This window comes from Nomascus leucogenys, chromosome 12 (genome assembly GCF_006542625.1).
Source record: "Nomascus leucogenys isolate Asia chromosome 12, Asia_NLE_v1, whole genome shotgun sequence".
In the NCBI taxonomy this organism is placed as follows: Eukaryota; Metazoa; Chordata; class Mammalia; order Primates; family Hylobatidae; genus Nomascus; species Nomascus leucogenys.
Window position 1 is genome coordinate 47288550 of NC_044392.1, and position 17920 is coordinate 47306469.

The 17920-nt window shown below is 46.2% G+C and overlaps 1 protein-coding gene across 1 annotated transcript in view; it reads left to right on the forward strand.

Annotated features, from left to right (window-relative positions):
• The first annotated feature begins 6381 nt into the window (after nucleotides 1–6381).
• The window catches only part of GATAD2B (GATA zinc finger domain containing 2B), a 119709-nt gene continuing 108170 nt past the window's right edge, over nucleotides 6382–17920 (forward strand). The window contains exon 1 of the mRNA XM_003259332.3: nucleotides 6382–6625. The gene's annotated coding sequence lies outside the window, so the exon portion shown is untranslated. The remainder of the gene's footprint in view (nucleotides 6626–17920) is intronic.

The window sequence follows — 17920 nt, forward strand, 5'->3', positions numbered from 1 at the left end:
GCTGCCTTAGTTGCTCTAGCTGCAGGCACTACCTCCAAACAGGGTCTCAGCCTGGCAACAGCACCAGGAAGGCAGGGGCAAAGATTAAGGGACTTGCTGCATGTGGACATCAGGAAAACATGCATCATTTTCCTTATCCCTTTGGTCCACTTAAGAGCTTTTTTCTTGTATAATGAAATAAACACAGGAAATGACTCCTAACAGAGTGGCAAACCAATTACCCAAGGGAATTAGCCAACAAAACAAATGCCTTGGGGAAGGAAAGCAGGCATATCAATGGAGGAAGTAACTTACGAGAGCACATTTCTGGGGGGTGATCACTGGATGGAGAGTGAGGTACTACTTCTGGATGCTGAGTCTTTCAAGCCAGAGGACCATTTCCTATCCTGTCTTGAGCATGTTAGGATGCTTTTTCAGTGTCCTAGAGGAGCTGCACAGAAGGGAACCAACGGGCTTAGGAAATGCCATTTATTTGTCTTACTAGGAGATGTTTTCTTCAGAGGGAAACTCTCACGCCACCTCAGTTTCTCATCAGACAGCAGTCCCCAGAATAAACCTCTCCCTGTTTCATCCCCCAAAGACCTTTTCAAGGGAGGACCTGGCCTTTTAAAATGAAGTTTCTGTTGAGTGTAGTGAGCTCAGCACTGCACTGAACTATAGAGAGAATTTCAGGGCTCAGTCCCTACCCTAATGGAGCATACAGTCTTACTGGTCTGGAGGGTCCTTTGTTCACAAACAATAACAATAATGAACTCTCTCTCCCAGCTTATGCTTCTCACTTTTGAGCCTCCTTCTAGAGACTTGCAGTCAGATGGGAGAACTACAGAATTCTTTAACCATAAGAATATCTAGGCTGGGCACAGTGGTTAACACCTGTAATCCCAACACTTTGGGGGCCAAGGCGGGCAGATCACTTCAGGCCAGGAATTTGAGATCAGCCTGGCCAACATGGCAAAACCCCGTCTCTACTAAAAATACAAAAATTAGCCGGGCGTGGTAGCCCATGCCTGTAATCCCAGCTACTCGGGAGGCTGAGGCTTGCTTGAACCCAGGAGGTGGAGGTTGCCATGAGCCAAGATCATGCCACTTCACTCTGGCCTGGGCGACAAGAAAAAAAAAAAAAAAATCTGGGAATTCTAATAGCAAAGTATTCAACATGATATCTGACACATCTGTCTGTCCTATGGCCTAGGGAGCTGTATGAGAGGAAGGATATGCCCAAGTTACCTGGCCCAATTTCTCTTCCTAGGCTTTGGAGTGTATAGGCTCAAGTATAAAAAATTCGGGCCAGGCGCGGTGGCTCACGCCTGTAATCCCAGCACTTTGGGAGGCCGAGGTGGGCAGATCACGAGGTCAGGAGATCGAGACCAACCTGGCCGACACAGTGAAACCCCATCTCTCCTAAACACACACACACACACACACACACACACGCACACACAAATTAGCTGGGTGTGGTGGCACCCGCCTGTAGTCCCAGCTAACTGGGAGGCTGAGGCAGGAGAATTGTTTGAACCCCAGAGGCAGAGGTTGCAGTGAGCTGAGATTGCACCATTACACTCCAACTTGGGTAACGGAGTGAGACTCCGTCTCAAAAAAAAAAAAAAAAAAAAAAAAATGGTCGGCTGGGGCCAGGTGCAGTGGCTCGTTCCTGTAATATCAGCACTTTGGGAGGCCGAGGAGGGTGGATTACTTGAGGCCAGGAGTTGGAGACCAGCCTGGCCAACGTGGTGAAACCCCATCTCTATTCAAAATACAAAAAATTATGGCTGGGCACGGTGGCTCACGCCTGTAATCCCAGGGGAGGCCAAGGGAGGCAGATCATGAGGTCAGGAGTTCAAGACCAGCCTGGCCAACATAGTGAAACCCCAACTCTACTAAAAATACAAAGATTAGCCAAGTGTGGTGGCACGCACCTGTAATCCCAGCTTCTTGGGGTGCTGAGGCAGGAGAATCGCTTCAACCCAGGAGGCAGAGGTTGCAGTGAGCCAAGACTACGCTGAGACTACACCATTGCACTCCAGCCTGGGTGACAGAGTGATACTCCGTCTCAAAAAAATAAAAAAATACAAAAAATTAGCTGGGTGTGGTGGCGGGGGCCTATAATCCCAGCTACTCAGGAGGCTGAGGCATGAGAATCGCTTGAACTTGGAAGGTGGAGTTTGCAATGAGCTGAGATCACTCCACTCCACTCTAGCCTGGGTGATAGAGGGGGAGACTCCGTTTCAAAAAAAAAAAAAAAAAAAATTCGGCTGGGTGTGAGGGCTCACGCCTGTAATCCCAGCACTTGTAATCCAGCACTTGGGGAGGATGAGGCAGGCAGATTGCTTGACTTCAGGAAGTCAAGATCAGCCTGGGCTAAATGAATGATAAAACCCCATCTGTCTCCATAAATTTTTTTAAAAATTGAGGAAAATATTGTGCCTGCCACTTAATAATTTTATGTCATACAAGTTACTTTACTGCTGCGCCTCAGTTCTTCCTCATCTGCAAATTGGGGGTCATTTAAAGATTAACTATATAATCCATAGCTTCAGAAAGGGAACAAACAGGTAGAGCCTGCATTGGGCACAGGTCATGTCCACTACAGTACTGACCTCATGTACTTGTCTTCCTTAAAGCTCAATCATTCCAGATTGAAAGTCCCCCTCCATGGCCTAATTTTGGTCTTGTTGAAAAGTATTTTCTCGGGCCTTACTTTTCTCTTCCTTGGGCTGGTATATACCACCATGTTTTTCGTATTTCCTCAAAGCCCTTGAAGGATGGATGGCATTTCAGACAGCAAATAATGCACTGGACTGATAATGGACAAAGAAGTAGGTTAGGGAAAGATGAATGTACCCCTCAAAGATGGCAATGACTTTGTCTAATTCACTGCTATATCCCAAGCACATGGATGAGTGCCTGATAACCTAACAGGTGCTCTATCATGTGTGTTCAATGACTGAAAGGAGTCTGAAAGCATTAAAATATTGCAGTTAGTAGAGAAATAATTTTCAGTACAGAATAAGACCGGTACCATGGGTAGAATACCAACAGAAGCTGAATTTAGAGGTAAGAGAGTGAAATTGTTGAAAAAGCAAAGAAAGTTCTCAAAATAGTTACTATATATTATGTTGAATGCTTTAACTATATTCTTGACAGTGCCCTGAGTATTTTGAAGGTATTATTTTATAATTCTCATAATTACCTGGTGAGCTGGGTACTCTTTTTTTTTTTTTTTTTTTTTTTTTTTTTTTTTTTTTGAGACGGAGTCTCGCTCTGTCACCCAGGCTGGAGTGCAGTGGCGCAATCTCGGCTCACTGCAAGCTCCGCCTCCCGGGTTTCCGCCATTCTCCTGCCTCAGCCTCTCCGAGTAGCTGGGACTACAGGCGCCCGCCACCACGCCCGGCTAATTTTTTTTTTTTTGTATTTTTAAGTAGAGACGTGGTTTCACTGTGGTCTCGATCTCCTGACCTCGTGATCCGCCCGCCTCGGCCTCCCAAAGTGCTGGGATTACAAGCGTGAGCCACCGTGCCCGGCTGAGCTGGGTACTCTTATTCCCATTTTATAGATGGGGAAACTAGGGGATAGAGAATAGAGATAAGTAACTTTCAGCCAAATCACACAACTGGTGAGAGGGAGAGCCAAGATCCAAATTCAGGCAGTCTGACTCTAGAGACCATATTCTTTACCTGGACACCATACTAGCATAAAAACAAGTTTTAATCTATTTAAAATAGGAATTAGGCCAGGCGTGGTGGCTCACACCTGTAAATCCCAGCACTTTGGGAGGCCAAGGCAGGTAGATCACTTGAGGTCAGGAGTTTGAGACCAGCCTGGCCAACATCTCTACTAAAAATACAAAATTTAGCTGGGTGTGGTGGCGGGCGCCTGTAATCCCAGCTACTCAGGAGGCTGAGGCAGGAGAATTGCTTGAACTCAGGAGGCAGAGGTTGTAGTGAGCTGAGATTGCGCCACTGCACTTTAGCCTGGGCAATAGAGAGAGATTCTGTCTCAAAAAAAAAAAAAAAAAAAGTTGAGTGCTGCTTGCAGTGATGTACACCTGTAGTCCCAGCTATTTGGGAGGCTGAAGTGGGAGGATCTCTTTTTTTTTTTTTTTTTTTTTTGAGACGGAGTCTCGCTCTGTTGCCCAGGCTGGAGTGCAGTGGCAAGATCTCGGCTCACTGCAAACTCCACCTCCTGGGTTCACGCCATTCTCCTGCCTCAGCCTCCCGAATAGCTGGGACTACAGGCGCCCGCCACCACGACCGGCTACTTTTTTGTATTTTTAGTAGAGACGGGGTTTCACTGTGTTAGCCAGGATGGTCTCAATCTCCTGACCTCGTGATCTGCCCACCTCGGCCTCCCAAAGTGCTGGGATTACAGGCGTGAGCTACCGCGCCCGGCCGGGAGGATCTCTTGAGCCCAGGAGTTTCAGAGCAGCCTGGGTAACACAGCAAGACCTCATCGCTAATTTAAAAAATAAAGTGGGGGCTGTGGTGGGTGCGGTTGTTCACGCCTGTAATCCCAGCACTTTGGGAGGCCAAGGCGAGTGGATCACTTGAGGCCAGGAGTTTATGAGACCAGCCTGGGGAACATGGTGAAACCCTGTCTTTACTAAAAATACAAATCAGCCGGGCGTGGTCGCGTGCGCCTGTAATGCCAGCTACTTGAGAGGCTGAGGTGGAAAGATGGCATGAGCCTGGGTGGTGGAGATTGCAGACAGCTGAGATCGCGCCACTGCACTCCAGCCTGGGCGACAGAACGAGACTGTCTCAAAAAAAAAAAAAAAAAAAAAAAAATTGGGGGCGTGTGTGTTTGTGTAGGATCTACCTACGGCTTTAAGTTGCCATGTCCTCCATTATAATTTCATTTCCATTGCACAGCATGACTTTTAAATAATTTGAAAAACATGTTCAAATACCTGTGGAGGCTGGCGTGGTGGCTCACACACCTGTAATCCCAGCACTTTGGGAGGCTGAGGCAGGAGGATCACCTGAGGTCAGGAGTTCGAGACCAGCCTGGCCAACATGGCGAAACCCCGTCTCTACTAAAAACACAAAAATTAGCAGCGCGCCTGTAATCCTAGCTACTCGGGAGGCTGTTGAGGCAGGAGGATCGTTTGAACCTGGGAGGCGGAGGTTGCAGGAACTGAGATTGTACCACTGCACTCCAGCCTGGGAGTCACAGTGAGAAAACAACAAAATGCCTGTGGAACCAGTTGTTTCTGGGTTTAAACCACTGCTTAGTTGCTAACTAGCGGTCTGACCTTTGGCAAGTTACTTAACCTCTGAGCCTTAGTTTCCTCATCTACCTGGGTTCAAATTTCAGCTCTACCACTTAACATGTAACTTTGGACAAATTTTTTGATCCTAATTTTCCTCATTTGTAAAGTAGGGATAACAGTACCTACCTCACAGTCATGAGGAATAAATACTTCATGTAAAGTTCTTAGTACAGAGCCTGACACAGTCTCTTTCCGAAAACGTTAACTACTATCATAACCTCAACACGCGGACTCTGTTACTTGGTCCCTATCCTCAAGGTGCTCCAGAAACGCTCGCTGAGTTTAGGCGGGCCTCACTGCTCCGTGGAAGCAGGGAGGCCAGCAAGAGGAGCTGGCCCTTGAGTCAAGTGGAATCGGGCGGGGTGGGAGGCTGTTTCCTCGCTGAGAACCTAACCAGACCAGGAGTTCCCAAGAGAAGGAGCTGCGAGGGCTCTGCACACCGTAATTCCTCAGCAACTTGGCTAGCTGCCTTTTTTTTTTTTTCCTGCTGTCGTGGTTTAGTCACGACAAGACCAAGCGGAGGTACGATGAACACCAGGAAGCTCAAAGCCTTTGGCAGACGGAGACAGGCCACACCCCAAAAAGACGGCAAGGCTCAAGCGCCTAAGGCTAGTTCTATCGTGAAATTTCCTAGATTCTGTCGCGACGAAACACCGCCCAGCGCAGACCCCATCGCCGTTCGCCAGTCTCCATCTTTAGAATTGAAAGAATGAGAGCTGGCCAAAGGGGAATCCCGGTTTGGAGAGACTGAGGTACGGCGGCTGCCTGGGGACCAAAACGTCTCTAAGGTAAAGTTGCAGCCTGAAGCGATTTTTTGACCCCCGACACTTAATGGGCTGTTGAAGACCCGGATGTGTCTGGGACTGGCCGAGGTACCCATTAACGCGCCCCCGCTAGACCATCCCCCCCTCCTCCGTTTATGATTGGGTTTTAAGCACGCCAATCTTCACTTCTCCGGCCACTCATTCTTCAAGGGTGGGGTGAAGTCCCGGCATCTAGTCTTCTACTGGCATGGCCGAGAAGATGAGGGCGGGGTGGCCGGCTTAGGTCGCCCAATGGGCGTCGTGGCGTGTGGGTAAGGCGGAGCCGAGGCGCTTGGCAGCTGCCCAATCAGCGTCCTTGTTTGTGTGGTGCCGCCGCCGCCGGTGCAGCCGCCGCCGCCGCCGCTGCCCCCGTCTGTACCGCAGTGTCTGCTCCGCCCGCCCGCCCCGGTCCGGCCCGCCCCCCTCCCCCACCCCCGTCCCTAGTCCCGTCAGCGGGGTCTGGATCCCCCTGTGCCGTCGCCTCTTCCTTTTTCGACGCCTCCGCCGCCGCCTGAGGAGGCGAGCTAGCCGGGAGTTACACCGCCACCGCCAGGTGAGGAGCTTTGGCCTAGGCCAGCCTGGCCGCCCGCCCGCCCGGGGGCGGTGAGGAGCGAGGAAGGGAAGGAGGCTGGGAAGAGGCAGTGGTGGCGGAGGTGGGGGAAGGGAAAGGTGGAGGGGCGGGGGGAGGGGAAGCGCCCGCGAGCCGACGCCCGCCCGCGCGCCCCCGCCTTGCGTCCCCCTCCCCCCACCCCGGCACGGCGCGCCCCCGCCTCGCGCTCCCTCTTCACCTCATCCTCTCCCCCCTCCGCGCGCGCGACCCGGTCTTTCACTTCGGCCTCGCGCGCCCCCAGCTCGTGTCCCTTCATTTCGTCTCCTTGTACTCTTTCTCCCCTCCCTCACGCCCCGTTTCCCCCGCCATCCCCGCTTTCACTCCCTGCCTCATGCCCGCCATGCTCCCCTCTTTTCCTCTCTAGCGCGCCCCCCCCTTTTTTTTTTTTAACTCTCTCCACCTCCAGTGGTGCCCTCAGGGTGCGGGGGCCGCTCCCTGCTCAGTCTTGTGTTTGCGGGCGGATGGGACGAATGGGGAATCTAAGGGTGAAGGAAGCACCAGATAATTACCTTTATTTAGGGAAAGGGATCAGGAGCGCAGAACCTTACCCCTTTATTTCGTCGTCCACCGTTCCCTCGCCCTCCCGTAGGGGAAGAGAATTGTCTCAGCTTATGTGGGCACTTAGCTTCTACAGCGACTGGGCTTGTGGGACGCACTGGATCTGTCTTCCAGTTCAGTTCCTGAGGGTCAGTGGAACTTACTCTTCCCTAACCAAACCGGGACTTAGAGTACTTTTGGCCTCCCTGCTCTCAGTTACACTGAGGAGCGAGCCACTCCTGCGAGTGCAGAGGTTTAGGTGCCATTCGCGCGCCCGGTACAGCTTTCCCCTTTCATAAAGGTATGGTAGCCTCTTTGGATTCTTCCCCAGCATCAACTTCCAAACACAAGATGTTAGCTCATAGGGCTGGCAGTGAGGTGGAGATGGAGGCTTGGTGGTGGGTGGCATGTGGATGCTAACTGAGCTAGCTAGCAACCTTTTCTCTGTTGTCCCCTGAAGAATCAGGTAGCCTCCTGAGAACCAGTTTTCTCATTTCTGATAAATACTTATTTGGGGGGGCGTGTGTGTGTGTGTGTGTGTGTGAGAGAGAGAGAGAGAGATGGGGGGATACTTAATATATTTCAGCAGAGGCGAAGAATACTTAATATATTTCAGCAAAGGGCAAGAGCAGTGTTTTCAGGCCAGACTGCAAAAGAGGTATTTGGACTTGTAGCTGATGGAATTAAAACAGGTTTAACAGATCTGTGTTGGACAAGAGCTGATGCTTTTGTAGTTTTTAGGACGTTTTTTCTAAAAATCTATATTTTGAGTAGAAAAGCATGCATGTGGTTGTACAAAGTGAAAAGCAGCTTCCCTCCCATCTCTGTCCTCCAGCCATCTAGTCTCCTTCCCCTCCTAGCACAGATGACTTTGATGTTTTCTGGCAGCAGCATGGTGCCTATATGTTGTTGGTGATTATCCTGTTGGGGAGTTTAGTGCTAACTTTATTGCTCTTTATTTGGTATGCTGACCTGAACTCTTTCTTGCAGTCTGATAACAACTTGGATTCTTATTTTTGGTGCTGGAGCAGTCTTTCAAGTATTGTCCTAGAGTAGTATTTCTGTCAGTACTTAATTGGGAAGGAGGCTACTTCTGGAGGTGCTATGGAGGGGTTCAGTATATTTTGAGGGAAGGCCCACACTTGTTGGATCGTGCTGCTTTTTTTGTGACTGATATCTAGTCCCTGGCTATTTGAGAATGGACTGGGTCAAGGATCGGATTTATATAAGCAGATAGCTTATATGAATAACTAGTTGATGGTAGGGCTGTCTTCACTTTTTAGGGGAATAGAGTTTTTAGTCCAGTGGCAGTGATAGTCATCATGGAACAAGGTAGAAAAGTACTAATCAGCAGGAATCAGAAGGCTGAATCTATAGGTTGAGTGACCCAGTTTGAGTAGAGGTGAGGCTTACAGACTTTTGTCCTGCCTATTATTCCTTGCTTGAGAACACTCTCCATGAAGTGAGAGTGATTTGTAGTTGACAGCAGCATCCATCTTTATGACACTGTGGTTTGCCTTCCCTGACCGTATGTGATGTCTGTTAACTTCCTGTGTAGAGGCAGTCCCAGTAGGGTCTGAATATAGGCTGCATTCAAATACTTTTCTAGGAACAGTGTTAACCAGGTTCCCCGATCAGCCCTTCAAATCTAAATTCTGGCAGTAACTTTTACTGCTGTGCTTAGCATAGGGCCACAGGGTGGTGGCAGAGGGAAGTGTGAGGAATTTGTTCTGAGCCTCACAACCTTAAAGTACTTTCAAAAGCTTGTATGCTGTCCCCCATTTTGGGGTTTCGCCCCCCTCTCCCCTTTTTTTGCCAGACGGGCAAGGCTGGACCTCCGGGTTGAATTTTGGGGACCATTGTGTCAGTGAAGATATCCTAGTCATGTGTTGAGACCTCTGAATTCATCTCACCTTTAAGCAGTGACTCTTGTGTGTTGCATGTAAAGCACGCCTCTTGTTTCAATTTACTGATTCTTCTTCCTTTCCTCCCCCACCCACCAAGCTGGAGGTGCATGTGGAGGAAAACGGCAGCTGTGCTGTCCTGATTTCTAGACTCTGGAGCATATTCCATGTTAGCCACCCCATTGGGAGTCATGCTGACAAGCAACCCCTCTGCACTTAACTTAGAAGGCTCATGTTGCTTGGCTCATTGAGAAAAGCCAACCAGCTTTGGTTGATTAAAACAACTGCTAGAGAAATCGTAAGATTTGAGCCATAACTGGGACTGAGGGACTTTCTTTTCCAGACCTTTGCAGTACTTAAAGCCCTGCATTATTACATATCAAGGCACAATAGCCAGAGATTTTCTGAGGTAGTTTGGAGGGAAAGAAAGAGTAAAGACACCCACCCAGATTGACCATAAATCTAGTCCTGACATAAAGCTGTCCACCTCTTGCTTGGGGAAAAAATCGAACCTATCAGACAATACCACACAGAGTTGCGTTCTCCTGCTGTTGGCTAAGCCTAGGAAAAGATACATAAGGAAGTTCAGTTTATGTTAAAATGACTGGATTTTGTGGTGTATCTTCTATTAGCCATATTGTTTGGTTTATCCTCAGTAATCTCTGTGAAGCTTTTTCTATAGGTCCTGGTTGGGGATTTTGGTGGCTCCAGAATCCTTGAAGCAGGAACCTCCTTTCTTTGTGTAGCAGTGATGAAAGCCTCTGAAGAATAGGTCTGATTTGAAACAGACCCCTCCTCATGTTCCATCTTTTACTTTCTCCCTTGTGGATGTATGAAATATTCCTATATAACTTGAATTCATCCAGTAAGAAGGGTCATTAGGGCTTAACCTGTCTGAGGTATTTAGATGGTGGCTTGGTAATGTTTGCTGTCTCTCACAAAACCCCCCTTACCTTTGCCATTTACCTAAGTTGCCATCAGCTGGCAAGAAACTATCAACAGTTTTGGGTTATAGTACCAAAAGCAGCAGATTACTAAGAACACATCATTTGTTACTTTTGAGATATGAAGTGGTCAAATCCAGACCTCAAAGAATCACAGTAACTGCAGAAGCATCTTTGACAATGTGTGAACTTGTTATTAATATTAACTTAGTAAACTGCTAAATAAATTAAGGGAAATTATAGCAATTCCATATTCCTGAGCCATTCTCTTACTGTTTTTCACACCTGGCTAGTTATATTTTATTTTATTTTATTTTATTTTATATTTTTTGAAATGGAGTTTTGCTCTTGTCGCCTAGGCTGGAGTACAGTAGTGTGATCTCAGCACACTGCAACCTCTGCCTCCTGGGTTCAAGTGATTCTCCTGCCTCAACCTCCCAAGTAGCTGGGATTATAGTCACCTATCACCATGCCTGGCTCATTTTTGTATTTTTAGTAGAGACAGGGTTTCACCATGTTGGCCAGGCTGGTCTCGAACTCCTGACCTCAGGTGATCTGCCCACCTCAGCCTCCTAAAGTGCTGGGATTACAGGCATGGAGCCATTGTGCCTGGCCTTAGTATCCGTTTAAAAAAATAATTCAGGTTACTGTTACCTAAAGCTGAGAGTCATACTTTAAATCTCCTGATCAAAGCTTTCTTCGGCTTGTCTCATTTCAAGGGAAGGTGGAATTTATAATCTTTAAAAATATATGCTGGAATGTTAGTAGGATTTAGATTAGACACCAGGATTAATAAATTCTCACTATAATTGTGAAGGATTGCAAATGTTAACTGGAAGGCTTGTGCATCTCTCACCCAGAAGATTTTTATAATGTTAGCATTTTGAGAGTATTTAAACTCAAACTTGCTGAAAGAGAGGGGATAAACTAATATGTGACAGATTGGACTAGTGGAACACAGGTTGTGGAGAGCCTCGAAGTCCTGGGTTGAATTCTAGCTTTGCGATTTATTAGCTAACTGATTTTGGGCAAGGCTACTAATTTTTGAATTCTCATTTCTCGCAGACAGAGTAATGCCAGTCCTTGCAATAGCCTTTAAGGCTTTACGTGGTTTGCCCTCCCTAACCTCTTCCATTTTTGATCGGCTGTCATCTTCCCTCTTGCTCTCTCCATTCCAGCAACACTGACTTGCTCCTTGAATGCTGATCAGTCACACTCTTTAGCTTAGAACCTTGGCAGGTTCCTAAGACCAAGTGATTCCTTCTAATGGGAAAACAGCCAGGTTTCCCCACCAGAGAATGGCTGATTGCCTCACCTCCTTAACGTCTTTGCTTAAATGTCACCTTTTTAATGAAGACTTATCCTTCCTCTCTTTAAAATTGTATTGTCAGTCCCCATCCCTCATGCTTAATTATCCTTCCCCGCTCTATTTTCTTTTTCATAGGACTTACACCTTTATATGTTTATTTGTTACATTTATTGCCTATTGGTTCTCTTTCTATGATGTAGGTCTTAGAAGGCATGGATTTGTTTTGGTAATTTGTTTAGTGCCTAGTACAGTGCCTGGCATGTAGTTAATAATAAATGTTTGTTGGCCGGGGTTGGTGGCTCACGCCTGTAATCCCAGCACTTTGGGAGGCTGAGGTGGGCGGATCACATGAGGTCAGAAGTTCGAGACCAGCCTAGCCAACATGGTGAAACCCTGTGTCTACTAAAAATATACAGATTAGCTGGGCGTGGTGGCAGGCACCTGTAATCCCAGCTACTTGGGAGGCCGAGGCAGGAGAATAGCTTGAACCTGGGAGGTGGAGGTTGCAGTGAGCCGAGATTGCACCATTGCACTCCAGCCTGAGTGATAGCGTGAGACTCAGTTTCAAAAAAAAAAAAAAAAAAATATGCCGGGCATGGTGGCTTACACCTGAAATCCCAGCACTTTGGGAGGCCGAGGCAGGTGTATCACGAGGTCAGGAGTTCAAGACCAGCCTGGCCGAGATGGTGAAACCCCATCTCTACTAAAAATACAAAAATTAGCCAGACATGGTGGTGGGTGCCTGTAGTCCCAGCTACTTGGGAGGCTGAGGTGGAGAATTGCTTGAACCCAGGAGGTGGAGGTTGCAGTGAGCCGAGATTGTGCCATTGCACTCCAGCCTGGGTGACAGCGTGTGACTCAGTTTCAAAAAAAAAAAAAAAAAAAAAAAAAAATAGGCCGGGTGCAGTGGCTCACGCCTGTAATCCTAGCACTTTGGGAGGCCGAGGTGGGTAGATCACGAGGTCAGGAGTTCAAGACCAGCCTGGCCAAAATGGTGAAACCCCATCTCTACTAATAATGCAAAAATTAGCCAGACATGGTGGTGGGCGCCTGTAATCCCAGCTACTCGGGAGGCTGAGGCAGAGAATAGCTTGAACCTGGGAGGCAGAGGTTGTAGTGAGCCGAGGTTGCGCCACTGCACTCCAGCCTGGGCAACAGAGTGAGGCTCTGTCTGAAAAATAAATAAATAAACAAATAAAAGTTTGTTGATCCAATAGGAATAAAAATAACCTGTCATACTAATCTCATGTTTGTGTGTAACGAAAGTATGAAATATAAGCATAAAATGTTTTGTGAACTTTAAAGCATAACGCAAATAATGATGAAATTATTGCCTTCCCGTTAAAATGGTAAAATACACTTGATTATTGAAAAAACTTTATATATATTCAATATATTGTCATTTCCCTCCTAACCTCCAGCCCTTTGTTTCCAGTTGTCTACTGTGTGCTAGACATATCTACCTTTGTATCAAGTTGGTACTCAAACTCAACATTTCCAACATCATCTCTTCCCTGTGATTCATTGAGTCATCTAAACCAGAAATGTGAGCATCATTGTCACTTCTGTCTTACCTATTACTTTCTAAATATTTCTGAATCTAGCTTCTTCTGTGTCTCCATTGCTGTTCTCATTCAGCAGCTCTTATTTTGGCATATTGCCTTGATCGCTTACAGATCTGTTTATAGTCTTACTCTCTTTTTTTTTTTTTTTTTCTTGAGGTGGAGTCTCACTCTGTCACTGGAGTGCAGTGGTGCAATCTTAGCTCACTGCAACCTCCACCTCCTGGGTTCAAGTGATTCTCCTGCTTCAGCCTCCCGAGTAGCTGGGATTACAGGTGTCTGCCACTATACCTAGATAATTTTTGTATTTTTAGTGGAGACGAGGTTTCACCATGTTGCCCAGGCTGGTCTCAAACTCCTGACCTCAAGTGATCCACCCACCTGGGCCTCCCAAAGTACTGGGATTACAGGCATGAGCCACCGCACCTGGCCATCTTATTCTCTTGTAAACTTTCTATCATCGTGTCTTCAAAATAGTCTAACACTTACTGATTATTCTACTTTCCTCATCTTAAAAGTATTTAGTAGTTTCCAATTATTAGCAGATTAAAATGTAAGCTTCGAGTGGTATTCAAGGCCCTTTATGATGTTGGCATTTGCCTTCCTATCCAGTCCTAGGCCTACTTCTGTGCCTTATAGTTAATGTGTGAGCAAATACAGTGGGTTTTTTTTTTTTTTTTTTTTTTTTTTTTTTTTTTTTTTTTTGACAAGGTCTGTCTCTGTTGCCCAGGCTCCGTGGAGCACAGTGGCACGATCTCGGCTCACTGCAACCTCCACCTCCTGAGTTCAAGGGATCCTCCTACCTCACCCTCCTCAGTAGCTGGGTCTATAGGCCTGTGCCACTTTGCCCAGCTAATTTTTGAAATACAGTTCTTTTTAATTACAGGTAGCTTCTAAATCTCATAAAGAATGCTGCTTCTTTTGGGAAACCTTCCCTGACTTGCCCAAAGAAAGTTAGATACATTTTCTTCTTTGCTCTCATAATTTTTATTTATTTTTATTTTTATTTATTTATTTATTTTTTGACATAGAGTCTCGCTCTGTCACCCAGGCTGGAGTGCAATGGTGCGATCTTGGCTCACTGCAACCTCCGCCTCCCAGGTTCAAGTGATTATCCTGCCCCAGCCTCCCGAGTAGCTGGGACTATAAGCATGCCACCGTGCCCAGCTAATTTTTGTATTTTTAGTAGAGACAGGGTTTCACCACTTTGGCCAGGCTGGTCTTGATCTCTTGACCTTGTGATCCGCCCGGCTCGGCCTCCCAAAGTGCTAGGATTACAGGCGTGAGCCACTGTGTCTGGCCTATTTATTTTATTTTATTTTATTTTTTTGAAGACAAGAGTTTTGCTCTGTTACCCAGGCTGGAGTGCAAAGGCGCGATCTCAGCTCACTGCAACCTCCGCCTTCCGGGTTCATGTGATTCTCCTGCCTCAGCCTCCCAAGTAGCTGGGATTACGGGTGCCTGCTGCCATGCCCGGCTAATTTTTGTAGTTTTTAGTAGAGATGATGGAGTTTTACCATATTGTTCATGTTGTCCAGGCTGGTCTCGAACTCCTGACTTTAGGAGATCTTCCCACCTTGGCCTCCCAAAGTGCTGGGATTACAGGTGTGAGCCACCACACTTGGGTGATAAGTTTTAAATATCATTTGTCCTCTCCCCAAAACGCCTAGTAGTTTGTAAGCAACCTGAAAACAAAATGATGCTGTGCCTTTTTTTGTTTGTTTAAGTCAGAGTCTCACTCTGTTGCCCAGGCTGGAGTGCAGTGGTGTGATCTCAGCTCACTGCAACCCCCATCTCCCGGGTTCAAGCGATTCTCCTGCCTCAGCCTCCCAAATAGCTGAGACTGCAGGCACCCGCCACCACACTGGGCTATTTTTTTTTTTTTTTTTTTTTTTGGTAGAGACATGGTTTCACCATGTTGGCCAGGCTGGTCTTGAACTCCTGACCTCAAATGATCCACCCACCTCGGCCTCCCAAAGTGCTGAGATTACAGGTGTGAGCCACCACACATGGCCTTTTTCTTGAAATGGAGTCTTGCTCTTTCGCCCAGGTTGGAGTACAGTGGCGTGGTCTCAGCTCACTGCAACCTCCGCCTCCCGGGTTCAAGTGATCCTCCCGCCTCAGTTTCCTGAGTAGCTGGGATTATAGGCACGTGCCACTACACCTGGCTAGTTTTTGTATTTTTAGTAGAGTCAGGGTTTTGCCATGTTGGCCAGGCTGGTCTCAGACTCCTGGCCTCAGCAATCCATCTACTTCAGCCTCCCAAAGTGTTGGGATTACAGGCGTGAGCCATGGCACCTGGCTTAGGCCAGATATTTTTTAGAAACATCAGTGGTATGAGGGCTGCCATTTTTCCTCCATGAATTCGAAGGCAAACATTGCAGTTCAACCAGCTTAGCCTTCACCTTCAGTGCATTCCCAGGAGGATAGTTGTAACTGAGCTGGTGCCCCTGCCTTTCATCTAACAGGCTAGAAACAGGAGAGTAAGGTTTCAATTTTGTTAATGAGCAGAAACCCTTGCTTTCTGTAAAGATGGCAGTATCACACTAAGAAAGCTGTAAAACTCACCATTATTTCTCTTCTGTAATGCATGCAGACAGGCCTGGGGATCAGAGGAGAAAAGGAACAATACCTTTGATTATTTTTTTTCCAGTCCTTTAAAAGTTTATATGTAGGTCTTGAAATTAAAACAAAACTTTAAGAAATTTGTCCTGGCTGGGTGTGGTGGCTCACACCTGTAATCCCAGCACTTTGGGAGGCTGAGGCGGGCGGATCGCCTGAGGTCAACAGTTCCAGACCAGCCTGGCCAGCATGGTGAAACCCTGTCTCTACTAAAAATACAATTTTTTTTTTTTTTTTTTTTGGAGACAGAGTCTCACTCTTGTCGCCCAGGCTGGAGTGTGGTATCGCAGTCTTGGCTCACTGCAACCTCTACTTCCCGGGTTCAAGCAATTCTCCTGCCTCAGTCTCCCGTATAGCTGGGAGGTGCCCTCCACCACACCTGGCTGTATTTTTAGTAAAGACAGGGTTTCACCATGTTGGCCAGGCTGGTCTCGAACTCCTGACCTCAGGTGATCCACCTGCCTCGACCTCCCAAAGTGCTGGGATTACAGGTGTTAGCCACTGTGCCCGGCCTGTCCTGTCTTATAAAGGCGTAAAGGTTATCTGAATGATGTTCACTCCTAGATTCCAAACTTTTTTTCTAGCAGTGTGAAATTTTAATCTACCAGTAAAGAAATTGAAAAAATTTGCTCAATAGGGTAACATTTTGTAAGGAGGGGTGGTTTTCCAATCACTCTTTAACATTTACATGGCTAGATTGATGTGTTGCCATCAAAAGGATTGAAACAGTTGGTCACATGTGTTGCTACTGCCGTGGACAAGTTGGCCAGAAGACCTTTGAAGTATTGCTCCGTTAGGTTCTGTGAAATTTGATGTGAATAGCATGACATTCTTTCTGTGCACTACAGTTTGGCCTTTAATAAGTGTCCATGCGTTAATTTGTGTGTTATTGTGTCATTCTCTTATTTTATAATTCAGATAGTAATTCTCAGTTTCTCACCTGAGTGTATAGAGAATTTGAAAGTTTTGCTTATTTATTTATTTTGAGACGGATTCTTGCCGTGTCAACCAACTTAGCCTTCAACCAACTTAGCCTTCACCTTCAGTGCATTCCCAGGAGGATAGTTGTAACTGAGCTGGTGAAGAAAAAAAATTTCTTCAATTTCTTTTGAGAACTCATGAATTTACATATATAGGTACCACCCTTTCTGAACATTTTGATTGTTGCATGACTTTGTACTATGAAAGCCTTTAAATCTACCTAATATTATACTGTAAGTTCCTAACTTTGTCAAATATATTGTAGTAGATATCACCGAAGAGTATAACTAAGGTTAGAATCTGGGCATTTTTAATTTCCAAATTAAACCTTCTATTCTGGCTCTGTGAATACTTGATAATTACAGGGAGAGTAAAATAGAATATGATAAAGTTTTATCAAAATACAAAAATTAAAATGTCTGTAGTTTATGTGTGACTTTTGTGTTGTGTTCTAGATTCAGCTGCGTTGAGGGTATAAAAGGACTGATGAATAAAGGATACTGTTATGGTGCAGGGAGGTATTAGAGGAGGACAGTGAGATTTTTACCCATCATTTTATAGGTTTATAAATTAAGTGAAGAAGGCTTTGGAAGTTGGCATTTTTTTTTTTTTTTGAGATGGAGTTTCACTCTTGTTGCCCAGGCTGGAGTGCAGTGGCGCGATCTCTGCTCACTGCAACCTCCGCCTCCCAGGTTCAAGTGATTCTCCTGCCTCAGCCTCCCGAGTAGCTGGGATTACAGGCGCCTACCACCATGCCTGGCTAATTTTTTGTATTTTTGGTAGAGACAGGGTTTCACCATGTTGGCCAGGCTAGTCGCGAACTCCTGACCTCAGGCGATCCACCCACCTCAGCCTCCCAAAGTGCTGGGATTACAGGCATGAGCCACCACACTCGGCCCGGAAGTTGTCCATTTTTAATTCTGTTGTTAATTTTGTTGATACACTGCTTAGTAAATCTTTAATGAGCTGCCTAAACTGTGTCACGTTAACTCTTTCTTTTGTTGGTTATTGTGAAGACTTTGTTGATTTGTGTGTATATGTATCTCTCTCATTCTCTCCTCTTGCTCTCTTGTCTTTCTTTAAAAAAAAACAACCATTCTCAGTGTTGTGTATAAATTGAGTTTTTGTGGCTGGATATGAGAAAATAGTATTGGTGGTACTTTTAGTGGATATTTTTCATTTAATTTCTTGAAAGCTTTCCTCCTTTGGTTAAACTAGAATAGCTTTTGCTCTTTTTTCGCTTTATTCCCTGGAACATCTGTGTTCCAGAGAATATGCTTGAATTTCTCACTGATACTCTTAAAGCTTCTATGAATCAAAATACTTTAGAGATTTATTTCTCTACCTTCTCACCTGTAGGGAACACCTTTTATTGTACT